At 36.9% G+C, this 17,307-nt stretch overlaps 1 protein-coding gene across 10 annotated transcripts in view; it reads left to right on the top strand.

Annotated features, from left to right (window-relative positions):
- Nucleotides 1–17,307, top strand: part of SUPT3H (SPT3 homolog, SAGA and STAGA complex component) — a 434,721-nt gene that overhangs the window by 140,470 nt on the left and 276,944 nt on the right. Inside the window, exon 3 of one of the 10 annotated variants that reach the window (XM_059728893.1) lies at nucleotides 9,414–9,541. The exons of the other annotated variants lie outside the window; for them this stretch is intronic. The gene's annotated coding sequence lies outside the window, so the exon portion shown is untranslated. The remainder of the gene's footprint in view (nucleotides 1–9,413; nucleotides 9,542–17,307) is intronic. 10 annotated transcript variants of the gene reach the window in all.

Raw genomic sequence — 17,307 nt, 5'->3', positions numbered from 1 at the left:
ATATGTTAGCAATATTAAAAAGTTACTGTGGCTTTTTTTTTTTTTTTTTTTTTTTTTTTTACAAGTGCTATCTAAAATCTGAATAATGCCTTAAATGTAAACAGTGCTTGAGAAACAGAACACTAACTAGTCCTTGCTTATTGTCTAACACAGAGAAGAGACTATAAAAATGAAGCAAACCAATCCAGTAAAACAGTGGGTGGAAAGGTGGATCTTCTCATGAGGGACTGCATGCAGAACCGCATGTGTATATATGCACACATACTGAAGAAGGTAATCTAGGAGAAGAGCAAAGGGCCCCTGACAAACTTGAAGGCTGTCACAAGGAAAAGTTACAGTTAAGAAGCATAGAGTTGAGGGTAGGAGAAAGCAACAGAAACGGGTTCAGAGACTCTTTCTAAATATTATTATTTTTACCTATACTTTTTCAAATCCCTCTTTAGTATGCACTTCATCGTATTTTATCTACATGACACTGATCTCAGATAGCTAGGCAGGTGCTGTGCTCTGTCTAATATTAAAAAATTGGCTTATTTTCTCTCTCAATATTTTCCTCTCAGCCTCTAAGACATTTGTATGTTTCCTATAATGTTTAGTCTTAAATCTAGATGGAGTTGTCTGCTGTAATAGCGATCTTTTTTTACTCGATTTTACGGTATCTGATGCTATGGAGTCTCATCTCAGTTAGTCTCTAAGCTGTTTGTGTCATGTGAATAATAAATAATGTTGTAGGTGTTAATTTAAGAAAGCCAGCTCTGTTTAAAATCTAGTAACATGCATTTTATAACATGCATATTTAAGGCCTGTTTTCTATAGGATGGAATAAATTCAGGAGTGTGTGTGTGTGTGTGTGTTTTATTATTTGTTTTAATCTGTACTTGTACGATGCTTAGGATACATAGGCATTCGGTATTTTTATGTACTTGTAGTTTGATTATTGGGATTTCAACTTAATTGTGTTGAATTGACACATTTAATTTCCTTCTGTAAATTGCTCTTTAAGTAAGAGATCCCCCTTCCATATAATTGTTTTTCTACCATAGTTGGTTTTGTGCTTCAGTCTACTAAAGTATAACCTTCCTGAATGATGTTAGGTTTTTTTTCCTCCTTTAACAAAACACACACATTTATATACTGCTCCTTAAATTGTTAGGCTATTTTCTTTAATATTTTCTCTTTTGCCACACAGCCTGTGTGTGGTCAGAACGTTTTGTGATTGTTGTAGGAGGCACATTACTTGCTTCTAAACTTCTCTGTACTTGGGTGGTCATTGAATGGTTAGATACTATAGCTGTGAGCCATGCTTGCTCATTTATACATAGCTTTATTGTTTAAAATCTCTTCCTGCAGTTAATTGCTCTCATTATATTGACATTTTTCAGGTTTATAAAGTTTAATTTTCAAGTTTATGAAGTTCTTTGACAGTGTGCTAGAATTTATTATGTAGGCAGCACCATTTGGGCTAACAAATTTTGCTCATTTAAGTAATGTTAGACGATTTGGAAAAAAATGCTGTTTCTGAAACCATATTTGGTCCCACACATATGTCTTGCTCCTTTCTGCATTATCTCTTGCTTAAGTGATACACAGGGTGCCACTCCATGCAAATTTTTATTGATGCTTAGTAGTGGTCTCCAAGATGATTTATTCTGTGTCTGTAAATTTACTAGTGGCGGAAGATGCTGGGGAAAAAGCCATGCCAACTGAAATGATGGTGAGGAAAGTCATTCTTTTGCACTTTGCCAGTGTGTTTCAACCTTGAGACTGAATGAAGAGATGCGCTATTTGAAGCAGTGCATCCTGGTGGATAGGGGTCAGGAGATCTGTGTCCATTCCTGGCTCTGCCAATGACATTCAAAGTGGTCTTGGGCAAGTTGCTTCTGTGTTACAAAACATCTTATCCTGATTTCACAAAAGAGAAAACAAATACTTGCTATAGGGAGCATTGGGAGTTGCATGGTCAAAAGTTCGGTATGAGCAAAGTAGTATTCATTTTTTTTTTTAATCCTTTGTCTTAACAGCGCTCATTTTTGTGAAGTGTTTTGATGGATATGTCTTCACAAGGAGTACAGCAGTGATCTACTCATTAATTTAATGCAGGTTAAAGAACAACTTTTTAATCATTACCCACCAGAAGCTGATGGGCAATGGAAACCAGAAATTAAAAAGCTCTGTGTCTCGTCACCACTGCATTGAGGCATCCTGTCTCTCAGTATTTCTATTTTTGGTTGAATTTCATTTATTGTGACTTGATATTGGGGCTGTTTTAACTTCTGTTAAATGTAGAACTGGTGTATGCATTTTCAGCATGTGGGGAGTCATATCACAAAGGAATGCTGTAGAGAGAAATGGGTTGTACCATAGGGTTCCCAGCAGGCAAAAATGTATTTCTGAAATATTGTTAAGTGTTAAGACTTTGTTATCATACTGCTTATGAAAACCAGAACTCTGCTTGCCAGTTCAGTGACTGCAGTCAAAGCTGGGTTCTCTGTTCTCACTTACATTCCCTACTGTGACTGTTTCCCACAGAAAGCCAATAATTTTGGTTTATTTTTTGTATCATGCTATTACTTTGCATAACATTTCCAAAATAAAAGACCATGTTTTGAGGAGCTTGCCATCCAAATTAAATCAACTATACAACAACAGTGGCCACACTGTGAGCAGGTAACAAATATTTGATGCTGCAGATGGAAAGGTGACTGTGCAATGGGAAGCAGTCGGAGATAGTGTTCATTGTGAGCTTTTGCTATTAATAGGGTATAAATTCCATATTTTCTCACATACACTGCACACCTTTTTCCCCAACCCCAATCACCGCCCCCCTAATTTGGGGTGTGTATGAAACATGCATCTGACTAAGATAGAAGCACCCTGCTTTAAATTCTTGCCCCGCATGCTGCAGTTATTACGCTGCTATTTAGGCAGCAGAGGGAGTTCATTGACATTAATGGCTCACGGTTCTTCACTCCAGAGCTGTTGACTGTTGTCTCTCTTTTTTAATGGTCTTGGCGTTCCACTGATCAAAATACCCTCCCTTTGGGCAGTTTTGTTGTTTGATAGAAACTTCTGGCATCTCTTCTCCTATTTCACAGCTTTAGAGACTCCTTAGCAGTTTTTAAAATTGGAGGCCATTCTTCAGCAGCAGCTAGGATCTCAGCTTTAGTTAAGCAGAAAGAGGAGGATGGAGTAAACTGAAGATTAGGGTCTGTCTCTGCTCTTTGTCACCATATGCTGAAAAAAAATCTACCTTTCTTCATTCTGCCTTTCAAAAATAAGGTATGTATTATATTCCAGGATGCAACAAAATGCAGTATTTATCTTGGTGGACCAGTTGGTGGTCAAATGGTTGGTTCTGTGGACTGGGAGAATGGTGCGAGAACGGTTCATTAGGTGTTGTGTGTCAGAATTGGGCCCCACACTGCTCTGGCTCTGTGCTGCTGGATTGCGACTGCACGAGGCCCCATACGGCTGAATCGGGTCCATCTCACTTCTACCTGGCTAGCCCCTGCACACCTGGATTGGTTCTGTGCTGCACACACCTGATTTGGTACATATAGCCATGCTATTTGGCCCTTGCGGCTCGCCATGGGTCCAGAAATTTGGCAGCAGTTAACACTACCACTGCTTTCTGTGCTACCAAATTTCTATGTAGAGTGAAGGTAGCAGGGTAGAAGAGAAGAAAATGGGAGACTTAACCAGCAACAGATTATACTGAACTCTGAGAGTAAATACAGGGCAAAACTTGTTTCGAAGATGAGGACAAGCCATTTGAGAGATATGACAGAAAGGCTAACCTATTTAGAGTGGTGGGACATGAAGATTACTTTAGCAGCTAAATACATCCTGACAGGCCTAAAAGAATCAGAAATGAGAGCAGACAGAGCAGAGGAGGAAGAGCACGGAATAATTAACCTGGGCTATGAATAGTCCAATGTTTGAAGAAAGCGTATGAATGGGCTTCGATAGTGTTTGCCTGCTTATAGGAGAAGACTAGACTAGGTGTTCCAGGAGACCCCTTCCGGTTCTAGTTTCCATATTACAGAGTTCATGGTAATAAACACATTAACAATGTTTTCTATGTGGATGGAGAAATGGAGCCGAAAGACAGTTTAGAGCGGGGGGGGGGGGTGGGGGGAACCAAGGAGTTTTGGACCAGAGCATCAGCCAAGTAGTAATTATTGGCTGAAGTTCTTTGCATGATCTCTGTAGATACCAGACTGTATTTGTGCAGTGGTCCACTTGGAGTTAAAATCGACTAAGGTAGATTGATGCCAAGGAAACATTTTAACTTCCTTACCTAATAGAGATATTCCGAGTAATGCAGAATACTGCATGGTACTGGCATGATATAGGGATGTGGGATGCTCATGGCATTTAAGTATGGATTCATACAACAGAGCGTGGCCACATACATGCTTAGAGTAGTTGAAAACACGGAACCTTTGTACTGTGAAGCCCTAATTGCATACGGTGGGGGACAGGGGGAGGTGCGAATTGGTATTGTTTGCTCTAGAGAAAGAATAGGCTTTTTTTTTTGTGTTTCGTTAAAATCTTTTTAAGCTGTAGAACCACAGATGAACAAGTAGACTTCAATGTCTGTTGGCATAAATCTATCTTAGAGAAACTTTTTCTTCCAAGTTCCTATGTTTTTGTCTTGCTCGTGTTTCGTCTTCGAGGCTTTGGACAGCATTTACGTTAAAATGGCTCTGCAGCAAATTTGGGTAAGCAAAATACAGTTGAGATGAAGAGAAATATTTTTCTTTGGTAAAGTTGATCAGCAAATTTGCATCGTGTTGTCAATTCCTAGAATCTTGGTGAGGCCAACAGTTGATACACGTCTTAGAAAGAAGATACTCCAATATCAAGAACTGCTGAAGCTGAATATAATAAAGACCTTAAATACATGGATGTTGTAATACCTATCAGTCCTTGACAGCGGTGGTCATCCTCTATTCTTTGATCACTTTTTTGTCATTGTGTTTCAAATCTTTACATTGTGATCTCAGGGAAGGGACTGTCTTTTTGCAAATATTTATATAGAACCAAATATAACGGGGTCCATGACTGCAGTCTCGAAGTCAGTGATTCTCAACCAGGGTGACCCAGAACCTGGCTTTCTGCAAGATCCTTGTAAGGGCTGCGCACAATATTAGCACTGCTAGGTGTGCAAACACCTAAACGTGATTCGCAAGAGAAATCCAAAGATTTCCCAAGAAAATACATGATGTCAAAAACATTTTTACCTGTTGTGATCTTTCTGAGTTCTTTGCCCCCAAAAGAATTGTTCTATTACATTTCTGCAGTCAAAAATGAGTGAAAGGCAAGAACTGTCATTTTCTAAGGGGTGCCTTTGAGTCTAGAAAGGAGAATAACTGTTCTAAGTGTTGTTGAAATACTAAATATTACCACCACATCACCAAAAAAAATCAAACCACTCCCCATTGGTTATCTATTGCATTTCCCCTAAAAGGTCTTTTGAACTGGGAAAAACCTGGAGGATATTTAACTCTAACAGTATTTCTTGGTTTTATGTTGTCATATCAGATAAGAAATTTGAGTTTCTGAATATGGTGGCCTGTTGACATGGATATCACCTGTGATGTTGCAGAACCATTGCTGCATTAGCCTGAGAGGTGTTGAGAGCCATCAACACTTATTGAATTCACCATGTAGTATTTGTCAATTTTTTGAACAAGCTCAAGTGAACGGGGTTCAGAGCCACTCAGGCCATTTATTTTTTAATAACAATGAGGAGCCTGCCTCCCGGGAAATACGTGTATGTACACCTTAAAAGTGTGGGTGTAGGAGCTGGTGGGGATCAATCACTATAGTATAGCTGTGACACAGTATCTTATTATCATTACAGAGCAGACAAGAGGAAGATTCTTGTTTAAAAAAAGAGTGAATGTGGCTGAGGCAGCCCTGTAGGTTCTAAAGAATAAACAGACTTTTGCTTGAGAACAATATATTTTAGTCTTGTATAAGAGAGCGATTCCTTGCACAGGTTATGTTGTTCTAAACTTAGCCCTACTCTGTTAATGTTGTACTTAAAAATCACCTGGGGAATAATAGCTTATAGGTAAGGATGTTTTAATGAATAATTTGTCATCCTGAATTTTAATTGCGTGTTTTTTCATTTGATTTTAAAGTTCACCTTGTGCATAGTTTCCTTTTTCTTTTTAAACAAACTGTTCACTTAAAGGTCTACAGATCATGCTTCAGTGCTGAGTATGTAAAATCTTATTTGCTATGAATTGAATTGTGGCACCATAAATTAAATTACTGAGAGGGCACTAGTTTAATTTTCCTGCCTGGGCAATATATTGCCGAGAAAGTAAAACAAATTTAACGAATACAGAAATTTAAAATGCAAAGGTTTCTTTACTTGGTAACATAATTTTGAATGTGAATATTGAAGTTGAGAACCTCTCTTTAGTATATTGATGTTGGAAAATGAAGGGTATGTGGTGACTGAATTTCCATTGATACTTTTTGCCATTGCTAGCAGTACTCACTTCAAACACAGAATGTTTAGAACCTGTTATTTCAACTGTTCCTTGAAAATGGCTATTTCATATCAGTATTAAAGCGACTTGTCTCATTCTGGCCCGCCACGTGATACTGTCATTTATTTTCATTTTTAAAATTGCTGATCACAGTGGAAAATAACTGGACATTTTTAGTTATTTTAATATATCTATAGATATTTTTACAGCTTAAGTCTCTTAGAAAGGTGTGAAAGAAGAGGCTGAGTTTGCAGATGGTTTTATGGTTTGCTTTTATGCATTCTGTTAAAAAACACTTGGTGAGAGAGAGAGATAAACCGGAACATTCCTGAGCAAGATAGATATCGATCGATCGATTGATCTCTGTCTTGCTCAGGAACGTTCCAGTTTAGTTTCGCTCTTTTATTTAAATCAGCGTAAAATAGATTTTTTCAGCAATAAAAGCTTTTCAAGATAGCACCATAATAAATGCATGCTTAAAATGGCTTATGATTTGGAAAAATACATTATGAATATATAATACACACACATGCATGTAATATATATATGAGTTTTAGCTACTAATTTGGATATATATTGCAAACACATTATTGTATTTGGGTATTAGTTCATTAAAGGAAAACAAAATTATTACTGCTAGCAAGAATACTTACTGTATACAAAAACTGGAAATTAGGGTCTGATTTGGCCATTTAAAATATTTACCGTTTAACTGTGTATATAGTACCTTGGGTATTTTAAGACTTTAAATACACATGATGGTTTAGAAAGCTCTTTTATATGGTAGTTGAGCTTAAAACCTGTGAAAATATGATGGTCTTTTAATGAATTAAATCGCATCACATTTTTCTGGAGCTTTGCACTAGAGAGCACCGTGTGTCCTAGAAGAGGAAAGTTGTGCTATATTTCTTGAAGTTCATCAAAAAAATTCCATTAAAGTTCATCACTCCTGTGATGTAATTTCTGCATGTTTTTGTTTGTCTGCATGCACTCGTACATGCTTATTTTTATGAACAGTTGCCATTTTCATTTATCTCAATGAGTACCTTACATATATTTAACAAATAAATCAAATTATAATTTATACTTGGAATGGAGCTTCAATGATTGAGGTGTAGAAATGACTAGTGGTGTATGAACTGAATGGTAGACATATTTTAAACCATAAATTGCATGCAATTTTTGTCGCAAAATAACCAATGTTTCTGGGAAAAATAATACATAATCTCTTAAATCTTCTATAACACTATTATTGGAAGGGAGTTATCTAATAAACTCACTTAAGCTTCATTATTCGTGTTCTTGTCATTTATGCTCATTAAGATGTCATTACTTTCTATTTATTACTGAATTCCTTCTTCTGAAATTTAAATTGTGCATTCCTCACTTATGTTATGTGACCGAAGCTATTAAATGTTTATGTTCCTAAATGAAGTTGTTAACCCGTCATTTTCTTAAACAATATTAAAAGTCAGGCATTCCACAACTATCCTGTAATTTTTAGGTCGTGTTACAGACGCATAAGGCTTGATCCTGAGAGATGCTGATCAGTTTCATAGTTGAAACTGAGAAGCAAAGGCACTTCCTAGCACTTCTGGTATGTGACTCGACATCTGATGCAGACAGGTTTTATTCTGAACAGAAATGTCATGTCAAGCTTAACACGATGGAATACGTTATAAACTAAAGAAGAAAACAGCTCATAAATGCACTGTAAGTTTGTGTGTTATGTTTACTCCTCGGACCTCTTCAGTCCGGCAAACTAGAGGAAACAGTCTGTGGTTTTAGAAATGAGAACCTATTTTGAGCATCTGGAAATCAAAGCACACAAAGTCTACAGTCCAAAATGATTATTGTGTCCTACTAGATTTCTAAATTCACAAATTAAGTGGATGAAATGACATCAGCTGAAGTTACAGATGCTTAGGATTTGTCCTGATGAAGTCGAGGAATAGACCTCGAGTCCTGCATGAAATAAATGCAGAAAAAGCACATAGCAGTATAAAGGTGCTTCTGGCTGACCTTGCTTTTTAGTAGAATCTTTATACTGAAATGCATAGAGCACAGTGTTCATTTTGTCATGGTCCAAGATATTTTTCCTTTTACAGAATCCTACTGTAAGCAGTGAGTATTGGGTATGTTTTTAAAATTGGAAATGAATATTGCTTATTCAGGAAGAAACATTAGTAATAACATGCAACACACATCTTGTAAATTGTCTCCCTGGTTGTTCGTTGCTTGTTTGATTTTACACATTTTTAAAGCAAGCAAAACATGGTCTCCGCTCCATTAATCCTTTTGTATTATCATCTTTAAAATGTAGTCTATTTAAAAGGCTTCGTTACAGAATGAAGCAGAACACTGAAAATAAAACTAACTCGTACCTTCCTTTATATCTCTGAACAATAAAAGTTGCGCAGACTACTGATTTGCAGTTGTGTATAGCTGCGATCCTGGGTTTCATACACAGGCATCATAAGAATCATAAGGCTGTGCCAGTGGTAAACTTTAATAGCTTACATGGCAAACTGCATACTGATGTGTGTGATGCATAATTACTTTTCCATTGTAAAGTGCCAGATAGTTCACCAGAGGAGTCAAGTTCTGAAAGAACGGTCTTATTAGTTATACATAATTTCATTTAACTTTGAAAAGAGGAAGTATATTTACATACTGTATATGTGAAAATAATTACACATCTACAGCTGTGAGCAGTGCTTTTTTATGAACAAAACGCTGCTAAATTAAAACAAGGAACTGTAATCTGTTGGAAATTCAGCTCAAGGCAGTTTGCTAAAAGTTTAAGAACATTAATGTTTTAGTTGGAACTGATGTAAAAGAGGTATTATTTTAAATGAAAATGAAGTCTACATCTATCTGGTTGTGAATGTCTCTCAATTACAGTGGCGTCCATGGATCTTGGATCTGAATGAAGATTTGGCTAGAAGTTCTCCACATCCTTATTCTGTGTTTCCCTCTGAATAAGAAACAGCATGTGTGAATTACATTTACTATAATCCACTCCATACTAGGTAATAAAAATTCAGTAAAAAATGATTATGCATGGTTTAAAATTACAGTGATTATACTGATTATATTCTTTTCAGTTTTAGCCAGCAATATGGGGGAAAAAAAAAAGATTTTGAAAATGTAAGGCTGAGTTGCTAACATTTTAATATTTTGCAAAACACATGCATATGAATAAGAACAAACTTTGTAGCTGCAGACAATGACATTCCAATGGTGGTGTAACTTCCTGCATTTAACCTAACATGAAACATTATTCACTGAAAAGGAAAAAGACTCTCTTTCCTGAGTGTGCTACCCAAGCAATTAGAATGAATTGCTACTACTGTAAAGTGGGGAGTTACTGAATGAGATAATCTGTATTTAACCTTTCAATAATACAAGCCTAAGGAATAAAAACATGTTCCCTTATGTATCAACTTATAATATTTTTACAGTTGTAGTTACCAAGTTTATGAAGAGGTTTCTTCTGTTTTAATTGGGGAAAAAAACCCACTATAAACAGTTTTGTATATTATAGAAATCATTTTAACTTAACTGCTGAAATTGCTGCAATGCTTATATCGTGTTTAAAGGGTTTATTGCTTCTGAAATTAAACCACTCTATTTTTTTTTTTTGCACTTTTAATAAACACACAGGGTCTTCCCCCCCCCCCCCCATTGATGCCTGTACATAAATCCCTTCAAAGGTAATGGTAAATCTGTATGCATTTTGAGAGTATATCCCTACAATGAAAATTGTTTATTTCTATAACTTATAATAATTGAGTAATTTGTTTTTCCTTATTTTGTCATTCTGAAAATGAGGGGAGGAACTTAAGTATATCTGTAATGGCCAGACTGTTTTCTATATACATATTGCTTAGACTAGTCTGGTGATACCAAAGAGGAGTCTTTGCAGAATAAACTTTGGATAATATCAAAATGTAGTTTAATCACTGAAATTCTCAAAAGATGCTAATTTCATTTGCATTAACTTGCATCTAATTTAATATGGAACATTTAGATAAAAAGGTAAGTTTAGTTTGCTCATAGTACTTCCAGTTGCATGGGGGGGGGGAGCAGAATGAGTTAAAACATAAGGACTTCTGAAAAGGAGCCATTTTAACTTTAATCAGAATTCAAATTCATGCACAAGAGTCATGCTAGGAAGTTAAAATTTACACTAAAAAGCTAAATCACAGCTTTAACCATGACTATCTACACATCTTGACCTCAAGTGACATTTATATGAGGGGCCAGTATAACAGAATTGGGAAAATCTGTCATGAGTAGCTAATAAATAAATGAATGTAAAAGGGAAGCGCAGCGAGAAAATCCTCAAATAAACTAAAAAATATAATTTTCTAGGTGTTGTTCCCGTGTCTCCCAGCAAATTAAAGAGGTCAAACTCCTAGCAGCTTGTAAAATAGAAGCAGTTTAGCTGTGGCCTCACATAAAATGTAGCAGTCTGTTCCTCATATACCACCTTTATATTAAACTAAGAAATAGCTGTTAGCTGTATTTTTAAAAATAGAAATCAGTTTACTTTTTAAAATCAATCTTACAAGTTGCAAATATTTTTGAAATCTCTCCAACTCTCTGCTGCCCTTTCCTCCCCCCCACACCTCTCCTGTGTTTTTCCTTTGTCTTTGATACAGGTAATGAATCTTATAGATTGTGTTTGGACTGTCAGAAGGATATAACATAATTTACTTTACTGACTGGTTCCCTTCCAGACGTCTACATGGGCTGAAAACTGGATTATGGTATTTAAGATACAAACTGTCTGCCCTTGCTTGTCACACAAAAATACTCGTCAGTTAAGCCACAAACTCATGTAAATAAGGCTCTGGTCTTAAAGCAACATATTTTTCAACCGATCTTTAAAAATATGAGTTCAAAAGCTCTGCTTTGCAAAAAACATTTTCTGAATTATGTATATTTTTATGTCTGACAGAAAAAAGTTGCTTTCTTTATGGCATTAAAAATAGGACATATGGGCAGAGAGAAATGGAAGATGTGCTACAAGTTTCACAATTGGATTAAAAATATAAAATATAGGCTGAGAGAGTAGACCACATAAATATGATTGTATAATGGCATTATTTAAAGATATGGATCTCTAATATTTATGATAGCCGATTTAATGCTCGACCACAAAGTAAAAAAAAAAAATATATTTTTACTACATCTTATTAAACTGTAAATGAAACACCGTGTGGCCTGACCTACACATTTAAATAAAATAAATTTATTTAATTTGTTTTATAAACAAAACAGCCTAATTAAGAGACTGTTGGAAACATCCCCATTCTTATTATACCGACTTTCACTTAATTGCAGTGGAGCCTTTTTTCTCCATATATTACCCTCTATATTATTCATAATTTCTAGCTGTCCAGGGGAAAGCCAAAATAAATATCTTTTGCTAAAAATGACGTAGGATTGGGTTTTTTTTTTACTAGTTTGCTATTTTATAAAGTATGCTGTACCCCATCTTGTGATGGTTGATCTGCGTGGTTAGAGAATGGACATAAGATTTACATTATGATTATCAGCAAAATAACTTTTCTTTTTCTCATCCTATTAAGTATTTTTTTCTAGTTTGTTAGAGATTATATATTACATGTTCTCATTGAATTGTCAAAATAAGTAATTTAACATATTTAGGAATGAGTGTTTATTATATTTGAGAATAAATGATCTATTCTAAAGTTTAAAAAAAACAACTCATCAAAATGTATACTGTTTGTATGAATAAATACATTTGAGTTTATAGAAATAGTTCTTTTATAAGTGGGTTAATAGTACTGCCTATTATTAAGCTTCCTTAATACTTTTCATTATAATACAGAGATTTCAGTTGCTTCTAATATCTCTATGTTTTTAACTGTACGGGCTGAATTTTTTTATGCTGGGAACTTCTCCCTGGAGCTGACACCTGGAAAATTTCAGTCAAAATGGTTCAGTTATTTCCATTAATTAGGGTAGGAGAAAAGCTATTTTTCCTATATTAAACCACTGATGAATTTTTCTTTGAAAAACTGTAGTATCTTCATGCTTTGCTGTTGGGTCTCAAAATGTGTGTGTGTTTTTGGGGGGGGGGGAGTCATCATAACTTTTTTGTTTTAACAAAGACGGATCTTTATTATCCTTATCAAAATCCGCCCTGAAGCTTGTGTCTGAAAGTGACTTCTTTTTACACGTGATCGGTTGTTAGAGGCATTTCATTTGGTCGCTACATTTTCTGGACGGTCTAGGCATGCTCCAGGTGGAGGTGCTCCTTGCAGTCGTTTCCTCTGTGGCTCTGGATACAGAACTTGAGTGCGAGGAGACTGCCTCATGTTGTCAATGCTTCTATCATGGCTTATTGCAGAGAGGAGGAGTAGGAGGAGTCAGCTTTACTGAAATTGAGGGGAAGAAGGACAGGAAGAGTAAAAAGAGAGCTGGTTGTGAAAGACAGAGGGACAGGTTATAGAGGTGCATGCTAAGGGATAGTGACATACATGTTAGTTGCCAGTATGACACAGTTGTCCCCTCGAAGGGGAATAGCCAGAGCATGTACCTTATTAAAAATACATTCTGATATTTGCTTCCTTCTGAATGCAAGATTTCAGAACTTTAATAGTATTCTTTTAATGTAGGGGGGTAGGTACTTCTGGTTTAAAAAAAAGGTAGTAGTAATTCACTATTTATGTTGTAATAATATTAACCTAATTATGACTGTGGCTCTTATGTTAGTCACCATAATAAAAGACCCCACCCCTCAGCCCGGGAGAGTTTACAGTATAACACTCTCCGTATGTCAAACTTCAGGGACAAAATTAGTCCCGTTTTTAAAGGCATTGTCTTCCTGTTTCCTTTTTCATGTCCTTGTGACAGAGTATTTAGCAGAATTCACAAATTCGTTGGAAACTGACCAGGCTGCACGTTGAGTGCTTCTGCCATGGCCTTGAAGTTGCGACTTCTGGGCTGTCAACTGTGCATCTTGACATCCGCACCACCCTCGCCTCCTAAGGCATTATCTACTAATGTGCAAAACCTGAGCAGGGTTGGGTTCTAGAGTCCCGGTGAAGTTGGTAGGAATTCTTATTGTATGTAAAATTACACATACATGTACATCTTTTCAAGATTGGACTCCAGCCCTGCATCCTTATTCTTCAGACTTTTCCTGGAAAATATTTTTTGGGATTTTTTTTTTTTCTGTATAGTTTAAGCAGAAATTGTGCTGATTTCAGCCCTTAAAATTTCACCTTGATACCATTCACAAATACCATAAACATTTTTATTACAATTTCTGTAGCTTCTAAGATACTATAAAAAAAAAAATCTTAATTTTGAATCAAAATTATTGCTGCTAGCTGATTGTTCATTTGTTCATTCATTCTAGTAGAAGAATCAGTTTCTAAGAGTGGTGGTTTAACTTAGAATGGAATAATGTGAATAAATATCTTGACTTTTCAGATGAGAATAAAGAATCATATATTTTAGAATTTGGATATATTACAGAGTGTTATTAGGTTGAATCATCTTCTCTTGTGGAAAAAAATTCAAGGGGTGGAAGGAAGCAACACTTCAAAATCTCAGATTCACAACTTGCAAAGTTGTTGCTCCCTTTTCGTGTTGTCAGGGTGTTTTGTAGCTGCTCAAAAAGGCCCGAGGCATAACTTAACCCTCTGTAGACCAAGAACTCTGAAGTGGGCCAGTTGGCTCTCAGGCATAGCAGTGCATCTGTCTTCTTTGTATCTCTCACTCTTCCTGTTCCCAAACCTCTTCCTTAACACCATGATTCATTCAGAAGCTTTCCTGGCATAGTTGTACTGTACGTGTTTGTCTAAGGGAGCATCACTAACACTTCTTTCTTGATATTCTCAACCCCAGTGTCATATAGGAGACATACAGATGTTTGGGGAGGTTACATTGGGTTAAAAATAGCAGTCCTATTCCAAGTTCACCCAGGTGTAGACTTTGTGCTTAAACCTTTAGTTAGGTGGATAGTAGTGTGAACTGTAAAGAAGTTCAGAAAATTTGCATTGGTCTAAAAATGGCCAACCTGATCTAAGTTAACTCTACTTTGGAGTCAGTCTAACTTAGACTAGGTCTGGCATGACTGGTCTAGGTGACCTCTTTTATAGTTCCCAGTGCAGCCCGAAGGCTGGGAAAGCCCAGCTGCGGGCCCCAGCCCTGGGGCTGCACTTTCCTTACCAATCTCTGGTACTGTGGTATTTTTAGCAGCCCTGACCCCTTGTCCCACTCGCAGATGGACATTCCTTCCCCCCCGAGCGCACCAAACCCTTATCTCACAAGCTGCTCCCAGTGCTGGTTTTATGATGCCAGGAGTGGAGGAAGTACATCGGAGAGGGGCAGGAGGGAATGGATTGGTTGGTTCACTGCGGGGTGTTGTTTGTCTTGTGGGGGTTGGGGGCAGTAGGGGGGCTTAAAACAGCCCCTAGTCCTGGGGGCCAGGGGAGAGAACCCACACCAACCCCTTGCCCCACCCCACTCACAGATCCCGTTAGCCCCCTTGATCTCTCCTGCAGATGCCAATAGCCCCTAATTTTCCTCCTCCCCATGGACCTCATTTGTCTCCCAAGGCTCTCCCCACTAGCCCATCCTGACTTACCTTAGATCAGGTGGCCTTTTTTAACTTGATCTAACCTCTTCCTAACCACACTGAATATCTGTACATCCCCACAGAATACTTCTATCTAGGTTCTGTTTCTCCCCAAATTACTCATGTTGTTCAAGAGTAATTTACAATTAATGTGGGTGCATTGGAGACATGGAGGTGTGGTTTCTGCTCCCAATTCTCTCTGCGACCTAGAGTGAATCCCTTCATTGCTGTGAACCTCCATTTCACAGATGAAGAATGGTGAGGATGATGCCTCTATATATCAGGAATGTACCTTTCTCACTTTATCAGAATTGGCTTCAGGAAAACTTATGCATCTCTGATTTTGTAAGTCTTCCAGGTGCATCTCTACCTTGCCTTCTCTGTCTTTAATGTTGCCATTTCCAGTGATATAACAGTAAGTACTTAAATTTTGTGAACATTAGTTCTTTGGATTAAAAATGTTTTGAAGTGAACTGAAGTGATCTGTTTAAGTAAATACAATCCACTAGTATTTTTGATTTTGTCAAATCATTTTTAAAGGTGTGGTTTTAGCATGACAAAACCTTGTTGGGTAGCAGGTGCAGTTAACCACATCCGTGTTTCAGTTCTATATTTATAACAGGATTTTTTCCTATTTAAAATGGTATTTTGCTAGCATTTTAAATTTTAAAACAAATATTTTCCCTTCTAAAGATCATCTGAGAGACGTTTGCAATCACAAAGCATAATATTAAACTTCAGAATATTTACATGCAGCAAACCAAACAGCAAAAAGTCAGTGTTAAGGATAATTCTGTGTTCGTAAATTTTTGAATTCTTAGTATCTTTAAAATAAATGCATTGTCTTAGTAAGGTCTTGCTCCATTCTTAACTGTTTTCCCAATTTTTTCATATATGCAACATATATAGCATTAATTTATTGCTGAAATCTTCATGACTACTTTACTGTAGTCATTGGGTTTAAATATTTCCCCACTAGCTTTTAAAGACATTGTGGGTATGTCAGTCTGATGCTATTCAGTGATGTCTAGAAATAATGGGCCTTGCAGGTACTGGAAGCAGTATGTTAGCATGGTGCTGTGCCTTGGCTAATGTGGTCTGCTTCTCAAAGTTATAACAGAGAGGTTTCTGAAAATAAACCCAAACATGCATATAAAACCAGTAGTGCTTAACCTCCAACTTGTGGGCTGAATCCACCTGAGGGGCCATGTCATCTGGCCTTTGGGGCTTCCCATGAGTCTAGAAATTTGGCCTCAAGAGAGTGGTGGCTGTGTGAATTGATGTGGTTTCCAGAGCCGCTGCAGTTTGCCCCCACACCAAATTTTTGGACCTGTGGAGCGCCCTGTGAGCCAAATGACACAGCCCCACAGGCACTGGATTGTGGCAGAATGCAGGGGCAGGCCATGACCAGATCTTTTGCAGTGGGTGGCACCTGTTGATCGAGCCCATGCTGGATCCAGCCTGTGGATCAACCCTACCTGTGGGATATAGGCTGTGGACTGGACCCGTGCCATCCATCCTGCCTGTGAGACTGGAAGGTTGAGCACCGCTGTATTAAACTATTATACAAGTTGACTTATTCTCAAAAAATGACTTAGTCTCTTTGGGTCAAGCAGTAGGAGAATTAAATTCAAGAAGATGGTGCCATCTCAGAAACATCCTGATTAATTTTAATGACTATTAATGTTGAAAGCTCCTTTAAAAAAAAAAAAAGCATGTTAACCTAATGGCTAATACTGTCAGTAGCATATTAAATCTTAGTAATCCAAAATAAGACTTGCTAAATCAATAGTAAAAATTGAGAACTAGGAGATTTCTGCAGATTTAACCTATATAATCCTTGTCTAACAAATTGGATCAAACCTTCTTTGACTGTAAAACTGTGATGGTCTTATTCCCTTTCAATGCACCCAGCCACAAAAGCTTTATAGTTTACATGGTAGAATCTCGTCTGTGCCAGTAACGTATTCAGGAGCAATAGAAAAATAGATTGGTTTCTGCAATAGTTATGCAAAATGACTACTGAGACAAAAGCATTAAATTATTTGTAAAGCAGTAGTCACTGTTTGTAGTCACTGTATAAGCTGAATATTTATGACATTTTTTGTTTCTTGACAATGAATGAGCTGTTTTTCTTGGATAATTTAAAATAGATCTGATTTGCCCATTTAACTG

This window comes from Alligator mississippiensis, chromosome 1 (genome assembly GCF_030867095.1).
Source record: "Alligator mississippiensis isolate rAllMis1 chromosome 1, rAllMis1, whole genome shotgun sequence".
NCBI lineage: Eukaryota > Metazoa > Chordata > Crocodylia > Alligatoridae > Alligator > Alligator mississippiensis.
The sequence above is the reverse complement of the archived record's forward strand: the minus strand, read 5'-3'. Positions and strand labels throughout refer to the sequence as shown.